The following is a 25,917-nucleotide window of genomic DNA, read 5'->3' as shown; positions in this document are numbered from 1 at the left end:
ACCAGTAACTAGTTAGGCTCACTTTTATATCTCATTGCTATCAGTCCCTGAATCTCATCCCTGATGCAGGAACAAACACCACTGCCTCTCTCTGTTGCATAGATGAAGTATAGTAAAGTTGTCCAAATGCAATTCTGTGTCCACTCACTCTTCATAGTGCTTTTCAACTGTCCTCTTTACTCAGTTTTTGAATATTTCCTGGAAATTCTATAACATTGAAGTCCATCTTTTTCTGCAAATGTTTCATATTTCTATGTCATACTGAATGATTTTCCTTTACTTCTGTTTCTCTTTTTAAAATAGGGTACATTTTGTTTTGTATGATTATCAATAATTTAAATTTCATAAAAGTATCTTTTCTCTCATTTCACTAGATTTTGAGTAGACCAGAAATGCAGATTATGTGCACAGTCTGCAAATTTGAATCAGTATCAAGATAATATGTATTTTATTATTTTAGATTAAACTTCTTAGAACATTAAACTTCATTTTTAGTCAATTCATATTGTAAAATTGAACTAATTTTGACAAAAAATGCCAAAACATTGGTCCTATTAATACAATATGTTCCTTAATATAAATATATTAAGATTATACATATATTCTCTCTTTCCAAATATGTATACATATATATGTGTGATTACCTTCATTTTCTCTAAGTATCTTTGTTATGAAGCTTTCTCCTTAGCTATTAGGCCTAAAAAAATGAGTCATGTTTGGATATACAGTACTTACTTAAGGCATACATTTTGCTAGGTAGTATTTGAGAAACAAGACTCCTTTTATTTTGAGAGCCATGTTTCTCCTTGGTGTACACAAGATAACAACTCTTTTACTCATAAATTTTGGGACTTTTACAAGGCTCATATAATAATTCCCCTCAGGGCTGATTGTAATAAAACAGGATAATATTTAGACAATCACGGTGTCCTAAAACAAAATGAACTTGACTTGATCTGTGTATTGGATCCTGATCCTTTCCCAATTATCCATTTCAATTAACAATTTACATTACCCATCAACTGGAGACTGGATAAAGAAAATGTGGTTTTGTAATAAAATGAAGTACTACTCAGCCATAAAAATGAGAAATTAGAGATATTTATAGCTAAATGGATGGACATTGAAGTGATACTGTTAAGTGAAATAAATAGGACATATGTGTAAATACCAAATAGTTTCTCTAGTGTGAGAAACTGAAAGTGTAACTAAGGACTAAAAGGTATAATAGGTCATGTGAAATAGGAGGAAAAGGGGCAAAGGGGAAGGGGTAGTGGAAGGGGTAGAGGAAAGGAAAGAAAGGAATGGAATTAATATGAGGAAAGGAAAACATGGAACAAAGTCTTTGTAAATAAGGAGGGATGGAGGGGTTGAAGGGAGGACAGGGGAAGGAGGAAAAAGAAGAATCAACATGGATTATGTAAAGGTGCAAATTTCCAATGATGAATGTCATTATATTGTGTACCTAAAATGTGCCAGTAAAATAACATTTAAAAAAACCAACAATTTATGTGGAATCCTTAGTGAAATGGTCATGGTATAATCTACTCAATTTTAAGCAGAGCTACCTGTATGCTCCCCAGAGCGTTAAACAGTAAAGTCACCAGGTGGCTCCAAGCTTTGTATGGCTTTTTCTTTCATGAGCTCTTGGCCTGGGTTTCCAAGTTCAAGTCCTTAAAGGAAGAAAGCATGGATTTTTTTTCTTAACTATTTTTGTTTGTTTTTTTGTTTGGGGTTTTTTTGTACCAGGGATCAAACTCAGGACCTTGTGCTTGCGAGGAAGGCGTGGTGCCACTGAGCTAAGTCCCCCGCCCTTCTTCCTTAACTATTTTAATATTTGCCAGTTATGTACTCACAGAGTTAAGAAATCAATTAGGTCAAATATGATTACTTGTAGCTTTTATTGCTTTGCTTTATCCAACAATTATGTGCACAGAATTGGGCTAAGAGCCAAACAATAGAAGCTTAACATAGCTCTTCAGCCGTTAATATTTTCATGAAATTTAAATCATATAATACCATCTTAATTAGTATAGGTAAAAGTTTTCTGCCTGATCAGGTCACAATTTCAAAGAGCATATACTACAAGTGTGTTTTAATTCCCCTTCTCTAACTCATTTTTAATGGCCTCCTACTAAGTTCAATTAATTGGACACTTGCTGTACTAGAGTAGCAAACTTAAAAATGCATGCCTTTTTTCACGTTGATGAAATATTTTCTCTTTAAGGATTAAAAGTTATCCCCATGGGCAACTGGTCTTGTGCTTTAATTAGATAAAAATAAATACTAAGTATGCTAAGTAATAATCATCATTTTTAAAGCTACTCTCCAAAAATGAATTATTCACTTCATTTCTGGAGACTCAATCATGAGAGTGTAGTGCCTTAATCAAACTAAATTTATAGAAGCCTCAGACTTTTCCCTATTATGATAGGTAAATTACAAAATAATTTCTGAAAGAGCTTATGACCAAATTAACTCTATTTCATAAAGCTAGAGAAATTTGAAAATTTCAATTAGCATTTGTCGTTTTATTTTGGGGGCAGGGAAACTTCTTATTTTCATATAATGTCATATTTAAAGGGCAAAGAATTATTGTGAATCACTCATTATTTAAATTTTCTCTATATTCCTTATTATCATCTGTCCATGGGGATATACATGTAATTTTTTTCTAACTACCTGAGAATTAAATTAAAGACTTCATGCTTCTTTAAGCATAAAACTTTCAGTTATTTTCTCTGAGAATAAGAACATTACCTTACATAAACACAGAGAAATACAAAGTTTGAAGATTTAAGACTGAAATAATATTTTCTAATCCCCATATTTGCATATAAATTTTATAAATCATATCAATAATATCTTTTAAAGCAATTATTTCCTGGACCCAAGATCTAATCCAGAATTATACATTACATTTGCTTACATCTTTTTAGTCTCTTCTAATCTAGATTTCTAACAAACATGCCGTGTTTGTTTATGTCTCTTTTAAAGTAAATTTTTCCATGCCATGATTTGAGAAATTATACCTTTGGTATCTGAATCACTATTGAAATGTAGGACTGGTCAGTTTTCCTTATAAGAGGAATCATACAATATGTGTTACTTGTATCTCGCTTCTTTTGCTAGTGTGGTGACTTTGTAATGCAGCCATGTTTTTAATATATCAGCTGTCATTGCTTGGTAGGATTAATATTTCATTATCTGTATATAGCAAAATGTGTTTATTCATTCTCCTGTTATGACAGAGCTGCTTTGAAAAACTTTGTACAAGTTTTATTACATTTTGTGTCCATGTATTTGCATACCTTTTGACTAGATTTCTAGGAAGAGAATTGATATGTCATAGGGTAAACATATGTTTAGCTTCACAAAAACTTGGCAAAACTGTTTCCAAAATGTCTGATCCTTATTACATAACCACCAGTTTTGTGTGAGAGTTGCTAGTTGTAGATCTGTAATAATAATAGATATGAAGAAAATCAGAGAAATAATTTTTCCCAGGGTTGGGATAATTCCAGAAAATAGAGATTTGACTTAGACACCTTTCTGGTACATTTTCACAAGTAAAACATTGGGATTTTGTTAAGAGTTCTAGTCAGAAATTTAAACTTCATAATAAATATTCACCCTTCCTTTCCACTATTTTGTTTGCCAAAACTTATAATCTACCAATTATACTGTAGATTGTTAACATTTTAAAATTTGTCTAAGGTCTTATGAATAAATTTTCTGATTCCCAGTGTTTATCATTAGTTTACCTGAGAGACTTGATGTTCAGGGGAGAGACTCTATTTAACCAAGTATTCATGTATTACTCTAGGAATCCTGTTATGTCCAATTATTAGCTTGGACAGTCCAATACCAGTTATCTGAAAGATTTTATATTACCACTAAAGGATTCATTTGGCTAGCTTGCAATTTACAATGAAATTCTCATTTTTATTTGCTTGTTCCACCGTTGAAAATGTGCTGATCGAAATGCTCACTTCTTTCTCCTTTGTAGGATTCTGGTTTCTGATTTAAGTTTTATTTATGTATGCCAACTGGAAGCATTTTTAGAAGTGAGATGTCACATTTTTAAACCTTCAAAGACAAACTGGAAACAAAACTCTCCAAAACAATAATAACCGTTATACTCAGCTGCTTCCCTCAGAATGCCTTTCAGCAATATGCTCACTTTGGAAACATTTAGGGCTCATTATGGATTTAAAAAACCTCTGTCCTCAAGCTCTGCTCTAAAATACCCAGCTTTGAAACTGTTTTATTTCACTTTCCCTAGGGGGGTGAGGGTTACCTGCTTCCTTCTACTTAGATCTTAAAAATAAAACATATCCGTTTGTTTACAATATCTAACATACCAATGTGAGGACTTCCTCATTACAAGAATTGAGCTCCATGTTTAATTAAACCGTTAATGGCCTTAACCAAAGGAAAGCATCTTACTGAAATACACGATTTGTCTTGGTAATAGAAATGTCACGAGTCCAGATAGTTGGTGAATCATTTCCCACGAATTAATTCTGCTGTCTAAGAATCCTGTGCCAGCTCCACACTGCCTCTGTGTAGATCAGGGCACTGTCATCTCCTGCATGGTCAGTTTCTTCTTCTTCTTCTTTTTTTTTTTTTACTTTTTGTTACAAGTGTAACTGGGACTTTCATCCCACTATTTTTTTTTCTTAAATTCTTTTATTGGTACATGTTAGGTATACAACACATTTACATTTCTCATTGGGAACTTGTACCTTTACATGATGCATCTTGGTTCTTATTTTTACCCCATTCCTAGCCCTCCATTGACCCCCTCCACCCTTCCCTATTGACAAAGACTTTATTTCCATTTTTTTCATTTCTCTTCATTTTTCCTTTCCCTTCTTTCCTTTCCCATGCCCCTCCCACTACCCTTACCCCTTTGAACCTTTTCTTCCTATTTTGCATTATCAATTATTCATTCTAATCATTGGTACATTTTAGGAATACAATATAATGACATTCATCATTAGAAATTTGCACCTTTACATAATCTATCTTGGTTCTTATTTTTCACCCTTGCCCAGCCCTCCCTTCAACCCCTCCAGTCCTCCCTATTTACAAAGATTTTGTTCCTATTCTCCATTTTCTCATGTTAATTACATTCCCTTCTTTCCTTTCCCCTAGCCCTCCCACTTCCTTCCCCTTTGGACCTCTTCTTCCTATTTCACATTACCTATTATACATTTAGTCCTTATTTACACTTTCACTTTCTCACACCAGAGAAACTATTCAGTATTTATACATGTGTGTCCTATTTATTTCACTTAAGAGTATTGCCTCAATGTGCATCCACTTAGGTATAAATGTCTCTAATTTCTCTTTTTTTGTGGCTGAGTAGTACTCCATTTTATTAAAAAGATCCACATTTTCTTTATCCAGGCTTCAGTTGATGGGCATTTGGGTGGTTTCCAAATTTTAACTATCACAAACTGTGCTGCTATGAACATGGGTGCACATATATCACTGTGGTATGATTCTTTTAATTCTTTGGAGAAGATCCCCAGCAGTGGAATAGCGGGGTCAAATGGGACTTCCAGTCCTAGTTCTTTGAGGTATCTCCATACTGATTTCCGCAGTGGTTGCACCAGTCTACACTCCCACCAGCAGTGGAGCAGGGCCCAACTGAAAAGGAGAACTATAGGCCAATATCACTAATGAACATAGATGCAAAAATCCTTAATAAGATAATGGCAAACAGAATGCAGAAGATCATCAAGAAGATCACACACCCTGATCAAGTGAGATTCATCCCAGTGATGCAGGGATTGTTGAAAATATGCAAATCAATCAATATAATACACCATATCAATACAGCCAAGGACAAAAACCATATGATTATCTCCATAGATGCAGAAAAAGCATTTGACAAAATCCAACATGCATTTATGATAAAAACCCTACAAAAAATTGGAATAGATGGTCTCTACCTCAAACTGATAGAAGCCATCTATGAAAAACCAACAGCCAATATCATACTAAATGGTCAAAAACTGAATTCCTTCCAACTAAAATCAGGAACAAGACAAAGATGTCCACTATCACCACTCTTGTTCAATATAGTTCTGGAAACATTAGCCACAGCAATTAGACAAGAGAAAGAAATAAAAGGAATAAAGATAGGAAATGAAGAAGTCAGACTGTCATTATTTGCAGATGACATGATACTCTGTATAGAAGATCCCAAGAACTCCACCAAAAGTCTTCTAGACTTAATAAGCAAATTCAGTCAAGTAGCTGGTTACAAGGTCAACACACAAAAATCAATAGCTTTCCTCTACACCAATGACAGACTCACTGAGAGAGAAATAGGGCAATAATTCTTTTCACAATAGCATCCAAAAAACTGAAATACGTAGGAATCAACCTAACTAAAGAAATCAAAGACCTCTTCTCTGAAAACCATGGCACTCTGAAAAGAGAGATTGAAGATGATATCAGAAAATGGACAGACCTCCCCTGCTCCTGGGTAGGAAGGATTAATATAGTGAAAATGGCCATACTTCCAAAGCTGCTATATAGATTCAATGCAATTCCAATTGGGATCCCAGCAGCATACTTCATGGTCAGTTTCTTTGCCTCCAGTGTTGCCCCTTTACATTTTTATTGTTCACCTTTCTTAAGTGTGGTTATTCCATGTCTTTACTCTGCTTAGACATTCTATTTCTTCCTTCTCACAGCACTGCATAATTCAAAATAAAGTCTAACTTCCTTATTTCGGCTGAAGAAGCTCTGTAGAAAGAAAAACTTCCTTCTTCTCTTCTATTTTTCACCATCTCCTATTTTTTGTGTCTTCTCTATTTGCAACTATATTCCACCCTTCTGAGTTTCCTTCTCTTGTGTGTGGGTCTTCATGTATGCTCTTTCCTTGACCCAGAAATCTCTATGGCAGCTGTTACTTTTTTCTGCTTAATAAGGACTCTTCCTCTGAGTACTAGGGACGAGAGCAAAGAGGTTTAGCTGTTTTAAATTAATGATTAGGGCAGGCCTTTCTGGAAATGAGGGACATTAACTACCTCAAGAGATATGATGATAGTCCAGCAAGTGCATGGATGCTGATTGGGAAAGAGGGTGATTGATACAAGCAAAAAAACCCTCAACATCCCTGCAGAGCATAGAAGGCAAAGAGAAGAATAAAGATGAAGCTGGAGAAGAACAGAGTATTCAAATCATGGGATTTTGGTTAAAGACTATTTCCAAGACACTGAAAAGCCTTAATCAGGAAAAGAGCACAATCTAAAAGATGTTCTGAGTGAATTGCTCTGCCTGCCTGAGAATAAGAAGCACGAGTCAGGGAGGAGAAACTGCAGCTGAAAGATCAAATAGAAACTGCTGTAGGTGGGACCAGAAAAGAGATGATGATGGCCTGGGTTAATGCAGAGGCACTAAGGAGGAAGGAAGGCTATTAATATAGGCTGTAATTTATGGAAGAGCCAATCTAGATTCACTGATTAATAGGAGGTTGAGAAAATTGTCTTGCATCTACGTAGAAAATTTCAGAGGCCAATATTTTTCTACAAGTGCTTACTTTTGTTCTTGTGATGGTTGTTCTCTCAGAAACAGTAACAACAGATTGACAAAAAGCAATGATACATGCCTTAAGTTTCACTCAATTTATTTTGATGGCTTTTCATCTTATTACTTTGTGCCTAGCTGATGTCACAGCTGCACAAGTTCATTCATGGATAGCCAACACATGGTTATTATTCATACCAAATAAATAAAGTGGCCTGCAGTAATAGATCTTGTCAGAAGGATGTGATACTTTCCTCTTTCCTCATCAAATTCTTATGACTCATGATGTACTCCCACCTCACTCTGTGGACATTCTGCACTCCATCAAAATTTTCTCAAAAAACATTTCAATACATTGTTCTTGCACTCTATGGTTTGTATGGCCACCATATTCAGGATAAAGTTCATCTTTCAGGGTGTGTTTCTCTCATTTTCTTATATATGCCATGCTTTAGCTAAATGAGTACTCAGTGTTCCTTGAATCAGCAGAATTTTATTATCCATGTGGCTTGGCCCTTGCAGTCTTCCATAAGACACACTTCTATCACAACTCTAAAATAAAGTTATAGTACATCTTTTGTACCTCCAACTCTTGGTAAATCAGTTAAGCCACTGCTCTCACCCACCCAATTATAGCTTTTTGGGACATGGGTGGGCCCTTAGCCCTAGTTGAACAAGGGACATTTTTCTTCCTGTGACAGTATCAGAGTTAGAGAATCATCTATCACTTCGAGGTAAAGTCAGAGCTTAGAGTTACCATGTTCAGGTCTAATGTATTCTAAAATCAAGAAAGGCACACTAACGTGACACAGAAGAATGATATTTTGTGTTCAGGGGAGAGACAGGAGACCATGCAGTCCTCTGTTGAGAGATCATTTAAATTCATAGCCTTCTTGTGTCAGTCCATTTCCAGTCAAAGAATCTTTTCTACCAAGTGCTACTTCATCCCATTACAGTAGATTTCTGTTACTAACAAAATTACCATCCTTGTTGAACTTGCTGGAAACTGTATGCCTATCTCATTCCCTTCAAACACTCTTAGCTTGTGTAAGCCTGTTTTTTTATTCTTCTCTTAACCACAACACCTAACTCAGTGCCTCACACAGAGGCATTTACAAAGTGAATAGCTGTAAATATTTTTTTTCTTTTAACCAATGCTGAAAACTTGCATTTAACACAATATTATTTAGGTACTAGATGGGACCCATTTAAAAGAAATTTTCAGTTAATTTTCTTTGGACCCATTGTTACAACTCAAAAAGATGCTTGAGATTTTCTTGAAGGTCTTGGATTGTAGCAAATGTGAATTGGATATTACTAACTTGGATGAAAGTGTACGTGGAGCATAATTGGCTTCTCTTATGGTGAGTCATGTGTATTTCAAAAAAGTAAACAAACTACTTACTTGAGATCTTACTCCAGTAAATGGTACCCTCTTTGAAGCTGAATTATATCCCAGAGGTTTCACTGGTTAATGAAGGAGACGGATGTTTTACATTGTTGGCTTGGACACATTCTAAATTTCGGATGTTAAATCCCAAATGAACATTTCAAAGCCTTCATAGATGTATATTTTAACGACAGTATATGTGAAAAGGAAAATATAAATATTTGAAATACAATTTAAAGGCCTAGGTCCTGTGAGAGTGAGTGTCATAATTCCAGGGGGAAGTAATGTTGTATTTTAATGCTCACAAAGAATCTACCAGGGATAATAGAACGGAGAGGTCACTAGCTAGGGCTTGGGAGTCAGGAAGCTTGGACTTCAAATAAATCATATTAAAGCACTATTTGTATAATTTTTACTATGATATTCAACATCTTTTAGCTTCAGTCTTCTTATTTAAAAATCTGAAGTGTGGATACAAATAGTACTAACAGAATTGAGGAAAATGAAATTCAGGCTATTTAAGTAATTGCTTTAATATAATATCAGACATGTAAATATCTCACAGTGTATGTGAGCAATTGGTGTTGGTATTTCATTGCATAGTCACAGATCTCCACCTGATTTTATTGGAGCCCTGGCTCTGAAAAGAATTGGAAGGAAAAGACTAAAATTGTTCATGAAAAATATATTAATGATAAATGATATATAAATATTAAAAGGGAAAACACCAATATTTAATGGATATCTTTGTTATGGGATACAGAATATTTGTAATTCTTCTTTCTCATGCTCACAAATTTTCCAAAGTCTCTAGTAAACAAGCAGCCTTAATGTTGCCCTCAGCCTGATTAAACTTTAGACAGATTTCTTCCTGATTTTAGTATCTTGAACTGACTTAGAGCATTTATTTCAGAAAACTTATAGTCTCTGCCCCTATAAGCTCCCAAGAAATCCAAAATTCCATTTCTCCAGGACCTAGCAGTCATTCATAATTTGAAACATAATTATGGAAAGAGATGAGGTCTCTATTTTCCAGTCTCTGTGGGAGTATGAGAGTCTAACTTTTAAAAATCCCAGTGACCTAATCTCATGGATGCACCACCTCCAGAACATACTCACATCCTTTCCCTTAACTCACTCCAGCTTTTAAGTATTTTCCTGCCTTTTGTTACACTGCAGCTGATTCAGTTTGTTTGTTCATTTTTTGTTTAGCTTATTGCAGATCTCACTCCTTTATTGCAATAGTCCTGAATAGTCTTTCCCAACTGTTTAACTTGCCTGGTGTAATTCTTTCTTTTACATTACTAGCATAGTATTTGTGGTAAATGAAAAGAGGGTGTGTGTGTGTGAGTGTGTGTGTTTTGTGTGTGTGTACATACTTAAAAGCATGTTAGCTAAAATAGCCAAAAGGAAACAGAAATTTGGGGACTTTAATATTTGACTTAAAACTTTCTCCCTAATAGATAGCTATGATTGTAGTATTTCATAAATCCTGCCAACATCAGGCACTCATCTGTGTGGATGCACTGGAGTGCTGGGCTCAGAGCCATGGCAGCAGATAGGTCTTCCTTCTCCTTCTCCTTCTCCTTCTCCTTCTCCTTCTCCTTCTCCTTCTCCTTCTCCTCGTCCTCTTCCTCCTCCTCCTCCTCCCCCCTCCCTCTCCCCTTCCCCCTCCTCTTTCTTCTTCTCTAAAATATAGACTTCTAGTCGAAATCCCCTCTGATTACTGACTTACATAATGACATTTGGAGAAGTTATGGTCTTCATTTTCTCTGAGTCTCAGTTTCTCGTTTGTAAAAGAGAAAGGTAAAAAGGCACAGAATTAAAAATAGAAATATTTTCAGGTAGAAAGATTCATCTCTCTATTGATATGTAAGATGAGCTTTCATAGTACGGCTGCTGAGAGCCACACTGGCTGCAGTGTATGGCTGGTGACACCCGGTTGTCAAGTTCTGCATCTCTCTGTCTGCACATCATCTGTAAAATGGAATGATTATGACAGCATTTTTCTCACAATTCACTGTGAAGATTAAATGAATTAATATGCATAAAGCACTAGCACTTTTAGTTGTGCCTTGTACATGACACACTGATGTCATTGTTTTTTTGCACCTTTGCTTTCATTACTATATTATTAGTATAGTCCTTGCTCAGAATCTACAGGACCCCTGTGGAAACCAAAATCCAGGCATGTGCACGTCCTTATATAAAGTGGAATAGTACGAGCAGATAACCTACACAGATCTTCCCATATATTTTAAATCATCTCTAGATTACTTATAATATCTCAGACTATCTAAAGAGATGTTATATTGTATTGTCTAAGGAATAGTGACCAAAAAATTCTGTACATGTCAGTACAGATGCAATTTTTTTCACATGTTTTTGATCTGTAGTTGATTGAATCCATAGATGTGGAACCTGTGGCTACAAAGGCCAACTAAATTAATGTTTTAATAGATTTCAAGAAAGAACACAACAGCCACCAGACAGTTTGATTTGAACACAGGAATACAATCTGTTATAATTTTCTTTGGGCCAAATGTAGAATTTTATTTATAAGCACAGCAAAGTCAGGGTCACATGCACACCTGATATCAAGACATTGCTATATGCTACCTGAAAAATAAGCAAAATGAAAACAGAGGAAGTGTGGGCATATTGTTAAATAAATGCCTATAATAATGTCCATTTCCAAGGTAATTGTCTTTTCAATGTAGACTTTTTGGTTTGCATGTGATTTATTATATCTTTATAGCATAGATTATTAATGAATGTCCCATAGTCAGCTTCTGGATAGATTCCAAATTTTCATGACCATAATAAATATGACAATAATAAATATTATACAACCCCACAGAAAAATAAAAACATTATTCTAGATGTTTATTTTTTCTTATGCTTTGGGTACTAATTTTTGAAAGAGGATATTTTGGCTATTTTATTTACTTACCCTATATTTAAAAATTTTCCTGAAACATATTTATCAGCTAATTTTAAAGTGATACAAATAATCATTAAATCTGCTTGAAGTGGTAATTTCAGGTCGCAAATTTCAATTTTTTTAAACAAATCCAATTTTTCAAACTTTTAGTGGCTTTATGAATGTATTAGAATAAAAATGGATATCATATAAAAAGTATCTTTATTCAAATATATATACATATATATGTATATAGAGAGAGATATGAAAACATGGCTGATAAATATATGACTCTTCAAGATAAAGGGGTAAAGAATACTATTAAATAGTACATCATATCTGAATTATCTAAATAGGTTTTATCTCCAGGTTTGATTTATCTCCAGTCAACAAAAAATGTAGCTGTCAAAGAAGGTGGGTTTTGCTTGAATTATAAATTTGGATAAATTGCATGATCATAATAACTCAGTAATTCATCCTATTACAGTTTTGTCTTCATGATATTTTCCTGAGAAATAAATGTGGCAATATATTCTATAAATCATAAGGACAAGGACACATTCTTCCAAGTTAGGTCCCCTCAGAGCTATGCCTTCCAATCATATCCCACTTCCAAATGTGACAACTTTGGGGAACATTTAAGAAGTAAACTATGACAAAACCTAAGCAGCTTTTTGCAGTGCTTCTGCATTTTGATCTAAAAGTTTTATGTAATGAATATTTGAAGATTAAAAAGCACACAATGAATCATGCATGCAGTGTTAGTCAGCAATACAGATATAACTAAAAATGGCTTCTGTTGTAAGAGTATTTTTTTTAAATAGTGAATTGCCTTGATCAAAATTTTAAGGCAGTTAAACACTGGCCAAATTTTATACAAATATTATAAATTTGCATGCATGTAAAATTGTGTTTATATTCTGCTTCAATCTCATACTTTTCTGAAAAATATATTAGTATGGCCAATATTGAAGCAATGCAATTTGAAAATGTTTGAAAATTTAATATTTTTGAAGTGCTGCCACTTACAATTAAAGTATAAATGTGATTTACTTGGCCACACTCTCATTTAGATTATATTTTCAGGAAACTTCTATAGCAACTAAAAGAAAAACACAAATTAAATAATACTTTTGGCAACAATAGCTATGGAAATTGATAGAATTTAGTTCAAAGAATTTCAATTTTACACATAATAAATACCTGTTCAATCATCTTACTTGCTTGTCAAGAAGGGACTAATTATTGATGAAATGACTAATGTGAACATACAGAAAAATATGTTTTTATAGGTAAGAAAATGAAAAAAAATTAAAAATAAATTCTTCTCTAAAAATGTGACTCAATTTATTCTGAAGATAGAAGAGTCAAATTAAAGGAAAAGATGTTTGCAAAGACTGCCCCAATGTCTTTTCTTTTCAAGAATGTATTCAGCTAAAACCTTAGTTTCCCTGGTTCTTCCAATTAACAGTGAGACACCTGACATGAGCTTCCCCCAATTTGCTTGATAAATGAAGTTATGCTTTGCAAAACAAAAAATATAATGAAACTTAAAAGACTGATGATCAGTTTCAGATACAAGTAAAAAAAATTATTTTGAGTATTATTGAGATGGAGGGGTCCTAACTCTTCAATATCCAAACACTCTTGTCAATGATTTCACTATTTAGCAGTTCCTTCATTCAAAGATAGGAAAGTATTAGAAAAGATCATATTTGTCTCAAGCTGTTTCATTGTGAAGAATACTATAGTAGTGTGATGCTCGAATAAAATAATTCAGTCTGTTGAGTTCTGTAAATGAGTGGTTCATTTAATAGCTCTGCAGGATCCTATTTAGTGAGAATATTCAAGCTTGTTTTGTTAACAATTCAAGCTTGATTCAGTTAGACTCATACAGAAAGTTGGGAATATTCACACTAACCAACTTCCTACTAAAAAGAATTCTATATTATTCCCTATATACACTGGTAGTTCTATGTTCCAGAGGTTCAAATTTACTACTAAAAGTTTAATAAAACTGTTATTTTCTTCCAAATATCATTACCTCTTTCTTTTATCACCGTACTTTTTCATTTTTTCATTCATGGTTATGGGTAACACATTGCTACGAAATGAAGTGTGCAAATAGAAATGTGGTACTAATGACCTCCTTTATCCTGAGCAAACAAGAGCAGCGCTGTTTCTCTTCCTGGGGCAGAAAAAGTTGCCCGAATGAGTCAGACAGTACATATTTTTAGTTTGTGGGTCATAGTGTTTGGGGTGTTGGAAGGACTGAGCTCTGTTAGTGTAGTTTCAAAGTGGTCATATGTAAACCAATGGGAGCAGCCCTGTCTTAATGATGCCTCATTTACAAAACAGGCTGAGAATTAGATTTGACCCATGACCTATGTTGACCTCTGCTTTTGGCAAAATATGCCCAAATAGTAATCCAAAGCTACTATAAGAGAATTGGCAGTTTATAATCAAATATGTGGAGTAAAATAATTTGGAAACGTCTCTCCTGTTTTGCAGGTCAGTGATTCAGATTGTACAGGGGAATTTTAGAATTGAATGAATCAGCAGGCTTGGTTGAATGCTACTTGCAGTCATTCCTTTCAGCAGCATTTAACAATTTTAGAAGGGCAGACACCTCTGGTCCCTTAAAGTCTGTCCCACCCTCTTTCCTTACTGAGGAAACCTGGATGTATCTTAAGGGATGGCCCCATATCTATCTAAGAACCTTGATTTCTCAAACTTCTTAAGTGTCAAGAAGGTGACATCCCACTAGCAAATAATTTTGGAGGGAACTCTACTTAGCTTTCAAAAGGTCTTGTTTTTTTAAGATAATAAAAAAAAAGAGTAGATTCAGCTTTTACCCTTAGTCTTTTATCTTTCTTCCTGCCTGGAATACAGTTTAGATCCTGACATTTCTATTGCTTCTCGGCCTTTTGGCTAAGATCAAGTGTAGATCCTGAAATTTCTCCAGTACACTGAGACCTTGAGGATAAAGCCCTGTGCTTAAATTGGGAGAGAATGAAAGAGAAAGACTGAACTGCGTACTCTATGGCATGCTTGGATATGGATTCTTCCTTAGGAATAAAATAAGACATCATTGATTAAGCCAATGAAGCTGAGTCTCACATATGAATGGTCTGACTCAACACAATCTTTAACTTTGAAACATAATCTCTATTTATTAAGAGTAACCAGATCCAAAATTCAAGTTTATACTGGAGTCTAATTTCATTAATATCTTGTTTATGTTCCTGCCTCTAATTTCACAGTTGTTTTCTCTATAAGCAGTCTTCTTTCAGGACAACATCTAGGTGGAAAATTAAGGAATTCTTTAAAACACTTTCTCTTGACTAAGGAGTCTTAGTTTTCAAGTATTTCAGATTAAATACTTCTGCCTGCAATATTCTCAGGGGGCATCATCTGACCCTAAATGAGGGTTTAAAAGGTAGGAGAATGAAGTGGAAATTTAAAGAATTCTTAAAAATCAATATAATGTTAAGTTGTACAAGATACTGAAATACGAAAAATTGCTCTTGCAAAAACAGCTGAATAGCTGGGTCAGAGTTGAGTAGGTCAGGTTCTCCTTATGAATTAAACAGGAAGGAGGGAGGCACACAGCTGGGAGAGAACACTGCAGAGAGGTGTAACCTGCCAGAAAAAGGCGGCTTCAGGTCAGGAACTATACACAGCCATCTCGAGGGGGCAGAGGTTTGCCCTGGGATTCTCTGAAGATTCCCTTTCTAAGTTCTTAAAGGCTATTGCAAAAGCATCTCTTTCCTAAAATTTTCCCACAAGGAAAAGGATTAATTCTCGTATTGGGTTTTTTTTGTTGTTTTTTTTTTTTGGAACCAGGGATTGAATGTGGGTCCTTGCACCTCTGAGGCAGGCGGAGGAACCACTGAGCTAAATCCCCGGGCCCTCTTCTCTTACTGTTTAGAACTAAATAAATAAAAGACTCCCTTGAGTCCTTGCTCTTGTTCACATGAGTCTAGAGACAGAAATAAACCTCAAACTGAAAAATATTCTTAACTGTTCTCTTAACTCTGCATTGTCCCTGAAAGATTTTGTTTTTAGAGTCAGAGATTTGAAAAAATTATTTGGACATTTTGTTTAGAAGAAATAACATTTTTAAGGAATAACGATGAGGAATTTATCGTACAGATTATATATTAAATAAGAAGAATGGATGTAATATTCAAATACTTTTCAGTTTTTTCTAATGTAACAGTGATATATTTTAAACCCTGTTACATGAGGGAAAGTGTCTGAATGTTTTTGGTTTTCTGCTCAACTCTTTCCTTTACTTCCCACATTGAACTTATTCTCCAACATGCTATGATAGAATCCCATATTAATTTTTCTGAACATTTTTGCTAAGTATTGGTCTAATGAAAAATTTATGCAAAACATAATCTTTCATCCCTGAATTTCCACTTGTTCATTCCAAAGATATTGGATATTTTCAAAGTTGAATGTGCTTTCTGCAGATGCTGCGAACACGGGGGGATGTACAACCCTTTGGACCACTATCTCTAACTCAGTTCAAAGAGCAATTCTCCATTTTCTCACCACTGTGGAACTTCACTGTAATATCTTTGATCATTTCACAACAATGGTCATGAGAGATGCTGATGTTGATATAGCATTGGTTATATTCTTGTCTGATTAAAAAATGAGTTACTAAGTTTAACTTTGGTAATGCCATGGTGTAGAAAATAAATAAATCTTACTATTAAAATACAATTTTAAAAGGTCCTAGCTTTGTACCACAGCTGATTTGGAGCCTGACCTTAATAGCTAGAAGATGATAGGATCCATGTAATCTCCCTATTTGAGAACTTCTGAGTAACCTGGGATTTGAAAAGGACCCCATGGCTTGCCTGGGGCACATACATTAAACACCTAAGCATGTGCCAATCCCTAAGCTAGTCAGGTGCTTTGAATTGGTCCAATCTGAGTGGTGAAGTTATTCTTTCTTATGAACCACATTTTCAAGTTGTCCTAGAATCCAGAAATGTCTGCAGACTAACTCTCAACAGTCATGTCTTGAGGCCTGTATCTCTTCTGAACATTGGGCTTACAGGTTTCAGAAATGAGCCTGCCAAAGAATCCATAGTCTTGGATTGACCTAGCACAAATGGCTGAGCATCAGCAATTAGATTTAGAGCCTAGCAAGTCATAGTCCAGCTAGCACATGTAGGAAGAATCCTCCAGGCCCTCTTGTAATACATTCTACTTAGCACATCTGAGGACAAGGATTAAGACAAAGGGTGCCAATCTAGAGATGTTCCTGCTCACTTGTGCTTAGCTTGATCATGGCATGAGAAGCTCTCAAATCAAGAAGCACATCAGAGTGAATTCACTCAGAACCCATGCTCCAGGGATGGCAGGGAACTATTAACCATCCAAACTATAACTACTAATGTGAGACATCTTTACAGATATTTTAGTTCTTTTCACTCTCCATGTTTGTATTGCTACTACATGAAAGATAATGACATCTAAGAAAAAAAACCCTGAAAATGAGGACAGTCCAATTTCAAAATGGAAAATTCTAGGAATTATGAAGACTTTCTATATTATTTAATTGTAGTATATACCTCGATTATACTGTCCTCTAAATTGTTCTAGATTATTGTGAATAATTAATAAATATTTCCTACCCCATTTGATAAAAACATTTCCAAGCAAATAGCAATATTTTAGAAATGGATAGACTTTTGTTTTCACAAAATAAAACTATTATAAATGTGTAGGATTCTATATAAACTTTTCTATTTCCCTTAGCCTTATGAAAAGCAGTCATTCGGGTCACAAGTCACTTTTCTTTTTTGGTCTCTCATTTGGTGTGGATTAAGGTATTTAACCTTCTATATGTTTGCTTCTTCATCTCTAAAATGGGGTTAATAATTTTGATATTTTGCCTTGATATTTACTCTGTAGTAAATAAAAACATTAATGTCTTTAAATTACCCTGGGATCTATGGATGAAAGTGTTAAGTGGAAGGAGTTATTCTATTTAAGAAAGGAAAAAGTAGATATACTTGAGTAGATTCATTTCACATGTGAGTTCTGCTCCAGTGACATTGAAGAGAGTGGTTGATATTCACACACATGTTCAGACTGGTAAGCAACAATGTTGAGAGTATTGCTATTCCAAACACATGGAAACTTACTGACCTGATCAATTTGGTTCTTCATTTATTTATTCAGAGCTGAATTCCACTTGCAATGCAAGAGCCAAACACTCTTGCTGGCAGGTAGGGAAATGAAGATTGCTTACCTTGTGCTTTTAAAATGAACCCAAGAAAAAATTAAATTCCAAATATTTCATAAATGTATTTTATCAAATATGATCCTATAACTCTTATATCACTTTCTCCTGAGAGAAAATCAAATGCATTGTGAAAGTTGGAGTGGCTCTGTAAAGACTAGCTTCTTTTTCTTTATCCTGACCTCCAAGTCAGTCAGCTACTGCACTGGCTTTGATCCGAGAAAAGAGGATGCCAGGTATCCATTCTCCAGAACTATAAAGACCATATACTTTGCTCTTCCTCTTTCAATTTCCTTTATAAAAACAGAAGAACATGAACTAGATGTCTAGATAAGTTTTCTACTTCACAACCCTATATTTCTCTGTAACAAATACTACCTATGCTGTTTTTTAATGCTCTTTCCTAATTGAGATCTGAGCTGGCCAAGTTGTTTAAATTTAACAAAACCTGATCTTCTAACTGTGACAGTAAATCTAAGTAAACTAGGAAGCCGGTGTTGGTTTACTGTGCTAAGTTCTTAACTTGATCTGTACAATTCGAGAGACTTATAGAATGAGATGCAAATGAATAATGAATGATTTTAATATCACAACTAGAAATCATTCTTCCATACTAAATCAGTAATGGTACATGCCAAAACTCTTCATTGCTCTCAAATATACAGCTCCTAATGCAATGCCGATTGAAATTCCAACAATATAACTCATAGAACTAGAGACAACAATCCAAAAATTCATTTGAAATCAGAAGAGACCTAGAATACCAAAAGAAATTTTAGGCAGCAGAGATGAGGCTGGGGGTATTACAATCCCCAACTTGAAACTACTACAAAGCTACTGTGATAAAAACAGTATGATACTGGTAAAGAAACAGACCGGAGAATCTGTGAAATAGATTAGAAGATGCAGAAATGACTACAGATATGCTCAGCCACCTCATTTTTGACAAGGGAGCCAAACACCCCCATTGGATAAAAGATAGCCTATTTAATAAATGGTACTGGAAAAACTGGATTTCAACCTGCAAAAGATTAAAACTAGTCCCATACCTATAACCATGCACTAAATTAAGATCAAAGTGGATTAAAGATTTAAATATTAAGACAGAAACACTAAATTTGCTGGAAGATAAGTTAGGTAGAACTCTTGAAGACATTGGTATAGGAAAAAATTTTATGAAGAAAACCTCAGTGGCATGGGAACTTGCACAAAGAATCAACAACTGGGATCTCATCTTATTAAAAAGCTTCTGCACTGCAAGATAAATCACCAACAGAGCTAAGAGACAACCTACAAAGTGGGAAAAAATTTTCAGCAACTGTACCTCAGACAAAGGACTACAATCTAGAATATATAAAGAACTGAAAAAGATCAGACCCCACAAATTCAAAGGGCCAATTCAAAAATGGGCATCTGATATGAACAGGCATTTCTCAGGCAAAGAAGTAAAAGCAGCAAATAAATATATGAAAAAATGTTCAACATCACTGGTTATTTGAGAGATGCAGATGAAAACAACACTGAGATTCCACCTCACCTCAAATAGAATGGCTGCTATTAAGGAATCATCCAATAACAAATGCTGGCGGGGGTGTGGGGAGAAAGGAACCCTTCTCCATTGTTGGTGGGAGTGCAGACTAGTGCAACCACTGTGGAAATCAGTATGGAGATACCTCAAAGAACTAGTGCTAGAGTTCCCATTTGACCCTGCTATCCCCCTGCTGGGTATCTTCCCAAAAGAATTAAAAGAATCATACCACAGCGATATATGTGCACTCATGTTTATAGCTGCACAGTTAGTAATAGCAAAAGCTTGGAAACAGCCCAAGTGCCCATTAACTGGAAACTGGATAGAGAAGATGTGCTTTTTTTTTTTTTTTTTAAATAAAATGGAGTACTACTCAACCATAAAGAATGAGAAACTAGAGACATTTGTAGCTAAGTGGATGCATATTGAGGCCATCCTCTTAAGTGAAATAAATAGGACACACATGTGTAAATACCGAATAGTTTCTCTAGTGTGAGAAACTGAAAGTGTAATTAAGGATACACACGGTTGAAATTGCCTAATAACATATTTCTCAGATTGTGTTTTCATTGCGTGTCATATGACTGTATCAAAATTTAAATTAGGGAGAAGCTTGGCTTATGTGGAGTCTGCTAACTAACTGGAGTTTTTTATTCCCAGATCATTATTTGTTCAATGTCAGTTTTGGGGATCTTTCTGAAACAAATCATATCCTCTGGTGTCTTGTTGGTGCTTGAGATGCTTTTTTAAGTTATATGGAAATATGTTTAAGTGCTTTTCAGTTTTGTTTTGGTTGAGTTCTACTGTATTTGACTATTATTGTAGGTTTTTTTCCTTTGTTCTTCTTTGAATGGTTTTAATTTCCGTGTGTGTGTTTGATAATAAAGTTATTTAAAAACTATACAGCCCCTCGTGTGGTTTAACCACTTACTATCGGGTGTATCCCGAGCGTCACTTGGCACCTTGTTTAAGTACTGACTGACTATCCTGACTGACGCTCAGCAGATGTCTTTTCAACCGTTCCAACCTTGTTTGCAGAGATAGACTCCTACATCTGTTTATTTCTTTGCTTTTTTAAAATTTTAATGTAATACAAGTAGATATTAATGAAGAAAACATAAAAACAGTTCTGTGGAAGATAATTTTTCATAAAAATTAATTAGAGAATTACAATAGTCAATACCTCTGTGTCGTGATCTTAAAAGAATATATTTTCAATTATTAATATATTCTCATTTCCTAATAATACTATACCTTTTTTGAGTAAAATATTTTAATTATTAACAAAATATCTCTCACTTGGTAAAATTTTGAACAATTTCTTCCTATTTCACAATATCTATTATATATTTTGTTTCTTATTTATACTTTCAGTTTCTCACACTAGAGAGACAACATGATATTTACACGTGTGTCTCATTTATTTCACTTAAGAGTATGGTCTCTAGGTGAATCCATTTACCCAATGTCTCAAATTTGTCCTTCTTTTTGACTAAATAGGACTCTATTATATTTTTTAAAAACACATCTTTTTTATCCATTCATCAGTTAAAGGGCATTTGTGTTGTTTCCAAGAATTAGCTCTAAGGAACCCTTCCCCACTTTTTGTGGGGGTATAGACTGATGCAACTGTTGCAAAAATCATCAAAAAACTAGGATTAGAGGTCCCCTTTGACCCAGCTATCCTTCTTCTGGGTATCTTCCCAAAAGAATTAAAAGCATCACACCACAGTGATATATGCACACCCACGGTTATAGTGGCACAGTTTATTTCTTGTATATTGATAATTTTTTGCATACTTTTTTATTTAGAACATTATAATCACCTTTGACATTTTTCCTAGTACAATCTAATAGGTCCTGGTTATTTTCTTTTATTCATTTGTGTTATTTTATTTGTGAAAAATAACCTATATATTTGTGCTACAATCTACAAAAACTTATCATTAGTAAATTGGGTACAATTTTTATACTTCTACAGAGCTCAGTGTTATTCTTTTGCAGTACAAAATGGACACATTTGGAACTGAATCTGAAGGAACTGCCAAAAGATTTGCAAAAGAAAAGATTGAAAAAGGGAGAAATGTTAGCATATCACAGGAGAAAAGTCTGTGTTATGAAATGGAAAGACAAAAAAGACATCTTATTGTCAACTATGCATAATACCCAAAAAATAGAACTTAAAAGAAGCGAAACTATTTCAAATTATCAATTATTCATTTTTATCATTTTCATCCTTATTTACACTTTCAGTTTCTCACACTAGAGAAACTATTTGGTATTTACACATGTGTGTCCTATTTATTTCACTTAAGAGTATGGCCTCAATATGCATCCATTTAGCTATAAATGACTCTAGTTTCTCATTCTTTACGGCTGAGTAGTACTCCATTTTATTAAAAAAAACACATCTTCTTTATCCAGTTTCCAGTTGACGGGCACTTGCGCTACTAAAAAATTCCAATAATGATCAATGATTATAATAATTCTATGAGTAGTGCTGACAGAGTTGATCAACATCTAACAAGCTATCTTGTAATCAAAAGACAGAAAAATATTATTATAAAATGTTTACACACTTTCTGAGCCAAACAATATTAAACTTGTTTGTCACATATTCAACACAAGGGGAATGAAAAAAGTAATTTACAATTTAGATTAGGTCTAGTAGACCAAATAATTGAAAAATGCTGTATAGTGAAATGCTAACCAGGATGTCCAAATCTTTACTGTCATGTTTAGTAGGTAGACATTTTACCGAAACTATACCACCCACAGAAAAAAAAGGAAAGGCCAACACAACAGTGTAAAGTGTGTTGTTCAAAGAAAGACAATAATGCAAAAAGAATTCGGGAAGAAACTAGATACTAATGTCCAGATCGCAACATTATGTTATGTATTGAATGTATTAAGACATAGACAGAAAAATTATTGAAGAAATTTCATAAAATTGTCATTTTTATATTTCCTGTTATATTATGTTATAAAAGTTAATTAAAAATGCAATTTTTGGTCATCCTGTATTTAAATAATTGCACTGGTAAATGGTTAATATATAGCATTTTCCATTTGTGACACTTAAGATTTTCAACTATAGATTTTGTTAAATCTAATAAATAAAGGTTAGGTTTTAATGCTTAGGAAAATGCATTTTGGATAATATTAATAACTACTTATTACTAGTTATTAATTCAAGTAAAATTTAGCAAAGGAAAGTCAGAAAAATCATATTTTAATCTAAAGTTTATAATTTCATCCAACACTAACATATGACTTTACACTCGGAGAAATTGCAAATATTTCTATCAAATGTATATGTAAACTATTTAAGATAAGAAAGATCCTTGTGTATAGGTATATATATAAAATGTATGTAAAACAATACATAACCTTAAATTCACAGGGTCAAATCTAAAATTTGCCAAGATGATTAAGAGCATGCTTCCTTTCTCTGACTTTTCCTTTTGAAAAAAATACATCAACCCAAACTGCACTGTCACTTGAAACAAGTGCTTCTTGCCCATCATGCTTCCCAGAGAGCCTGCTCATTCCTCATATCTCTAAGTGATCATGTTTCATACTTACTGACCATTTGCATTATATCAGGATCTTGCTAAGTGACCTATCTTTCCCAATTCAACTAAGAGTCTCAGGAACTCCACAAAGTAAATACTGATAGTTTGGCAAGTTACAAATGTGTAAATTAAGCTTTCAGATAATTGAGTTACTTTTCCCAAGACTCAAAGCTAGTGAGGGACACAGACAGGACACAAACTCAGCTCAACCTCTTTCTGAATTCTTTTCTTAGCCCCTGTACTGTGAGATCTATCGTAAAAACCTCTGGGGAGCTAACATGTTGTGTTATTTTCCCTATTGTTAGGTTCTTTTGTGTCTTTTTCACTTCTCCTCCAGAGTTCAAGCTCTTACTTGCATTAACATTTACCCAGAGTCCGTACTAATGAGCAAGTGACTGTTGTAGTAAAAATCAGTTTATAAATTACCATCTGTAAACTATATCTTGTCATTTAGTTATAAACACTATAGTTTACGAATATGAAGTTAGTAAGATTATGAAGTCTTTCAACATAGTGGCATGTCAAAGAAGGGAATAAGAAAATACATCAGTATCTTAGCTTTGTGATTATCACATATTGTTTTACTGTTCTATCATATACTGCTAATATTAGTTGTTGCTTTTAGTCAGAAATTCAGCTCAGCTGAAGTTTTTCATGTTGATGGTGAAAACAGTTTTATCATCCTACTATGTAAGTCCCTTCTAAAAATATCAAAAGAGGCCCAGGCAGGGTTCTACGGGCACCAGGGTGTTAGAGGCTGGGCCCGCTGATGCCTACTGGGTAACTAAAAGCAGGATGAAGTTGCGCCTGTCTCCTTTATTACCTTGAAACTTTGGGTGAGGTCCCTCTTCACTCTGCAAGTAAGCCTATTCATCATTTAAGAAATGTCTGTCTCCAGACTAGTAGTATAAAGTTTACTAGCCCTAAAGTTGTGGAAGCTAAATCTTCCCCCTCCAAGATTAAGGATACCAAGATAACAGTAACTAATTGTCTGGCTTTACAGGGACATCCAGTTGCTCATGCTATAACGTCCAGTTCCAGGTTTCCTAGTGTGATGTCTAAAGGTTTTTAGTCATTGTCATGAACATGCAGTCACCTTGAATTCCAAGAAAGGGAGAGCCTTGAAGACACCCAATGAGGTCACTCCTCAAGCAGGAACAATTAACCCCACAATGGGAATTGAGGTTGATCCCCTACATAGGAGCTATTCTCATGTCAGGATGGCAACCACAAAGTTCCCTGGAGCAATGACTTCTTTCTCAGAACCTCACGCAACCTGTCTGGAGAGAACAATCAGCCAGACCATACTTGACCAGGCTTACTTTTATTTCTGGCTATGCATATCCTCAATGCTTGCTTTTGTCCTCCTTTTCTATAAATCACAAAATCTTCTGCCAGCCCCTCAAAGACAGATCTTGAGCTTGTCTGTCCACCTGACATACCTATGCGCTGTACACAATAAAACTCTTTTCCTGTACTTCACCACCACTCATCTCTGTGACTGACATCTTGGGATAAATGGCTAAGTTAAATTATAACTAATAAATTAACCTGGGCCTGATCATCACTGGTAGAAGGATGCAGTATACAAAAATAGTCTCTGTGTATTGGGCAAACATTAAAATTCCTGGGCAAATTCACTAAACTATATTTTACACCTTAGAAATTATTTAAAAATAGAGCTTTAAAAATACAATTATGTGTGTGTCAATAACATATTTTATCATTCTTCCCAGGCATGTGTTTTCAGTTTAATTTGTGTCAGTCTTCATATCCATTGACATGTCCAAAATCGGAGTCTGTTCTCTGTGACATAAAGGTGGCTCTAGATGAGTACTAGCAAAATTAATATGTGAAGGGGGATATAAAAATGAAAATGTCTTCCCAACATTATGAAGGAGCATTTTAACTCTAATAGAATCGTTTTTCCTCTCACTTTCTTTAAATTTACTACCACCTCTGAACCTTAAGGACATTGAACTTAAGTCACAATGTCAAAAGATTCTGATCAGGAAATGACAACTTATAATTTTTGTGGTTGCTCATACGTTGCTCTTTTCTATAATAAGACATACCAAAAGTGAACATTTTCCAGATGTCATCTTTGATACAATTTGTGAAAAATACTTTGAATGATTTTTATAAATAAGTATAAATATTTGGTTTTCCTTATAACTAAAAAGCAGACTCTATAGAATGAAGATTCTACAACAGTTCTATCACAGACTTGATGTAAAGGACAGCCTGTGATTTAATCCGTCTGGGTGTTTGAAACTTGGATCTTAATGCATAAAGAGATTTGAAAATATTCCAACTTAGAAATGGTCAAAATACATTTAACTGAAAATTTGGCTGCCTTTTAGATTTTAGTTATTCAAGTACATTATTTCTGACCAACTCTAATAAAAAATAAAGAAATAAAGATAAATTTCTAAAATAAAGAAATCTAAGTAAAGAAAAGTTTAAAAGTCTTGTATATTACATAAGTGTCTCTCTTGTCTGGTTTAGAGAATACACATACAGAAATTATTCTACCACAAATATTTAATAATACTGTATGTCTTCTTAAATTTCATTAACACTTTTTGGTGATTGTAAGAATAAGCAGGATAGTCACAAATGCCTAAAAACAAGAAGAAAAAAATATGGAAGTTGAGTTGGCTACTGAGAACACAGAAAGTCACA

The 25,917-nt window shown here is 34.3% G+C and overlaps 1 protein-coding gene across 1 annotated transcript in view; it reads left to right on the top strand.

Annotated features, from left to right (window-relative positions):
- Positions 1–25,917, top strand: part of Znf804b (zinc finger protein 804B) — a 569,039-nt gene that overhangs the window by 501,386 nt on the left and 41,736 nt on the right. The gene's annotated exons all lie outside the window — the stretch shown is intronic.

Source organism: Heterocephalus glaber, unplaced genomic scaffold, assembly GCF_053883595.1.
Source record: "Heterocephalus glaber isolate CG9 unplaced genomic scaffold, H.glaber_assembly_v1.0 deba00000546, whole genome shotgun sequence".
In the NCBI taxonomy this organism is placed as follows: Eukaryota; Metazoa; Chordata; class Mammalia; order Rodentia; family Bathyergidae; genus Heterocephalus; species Heterocephalus glaber.
The sequence above is the reverse complement of the archived record's forward strand: the minus strand, read 5'-3'. Positions and strand labels throughout refer to the sequence as shown.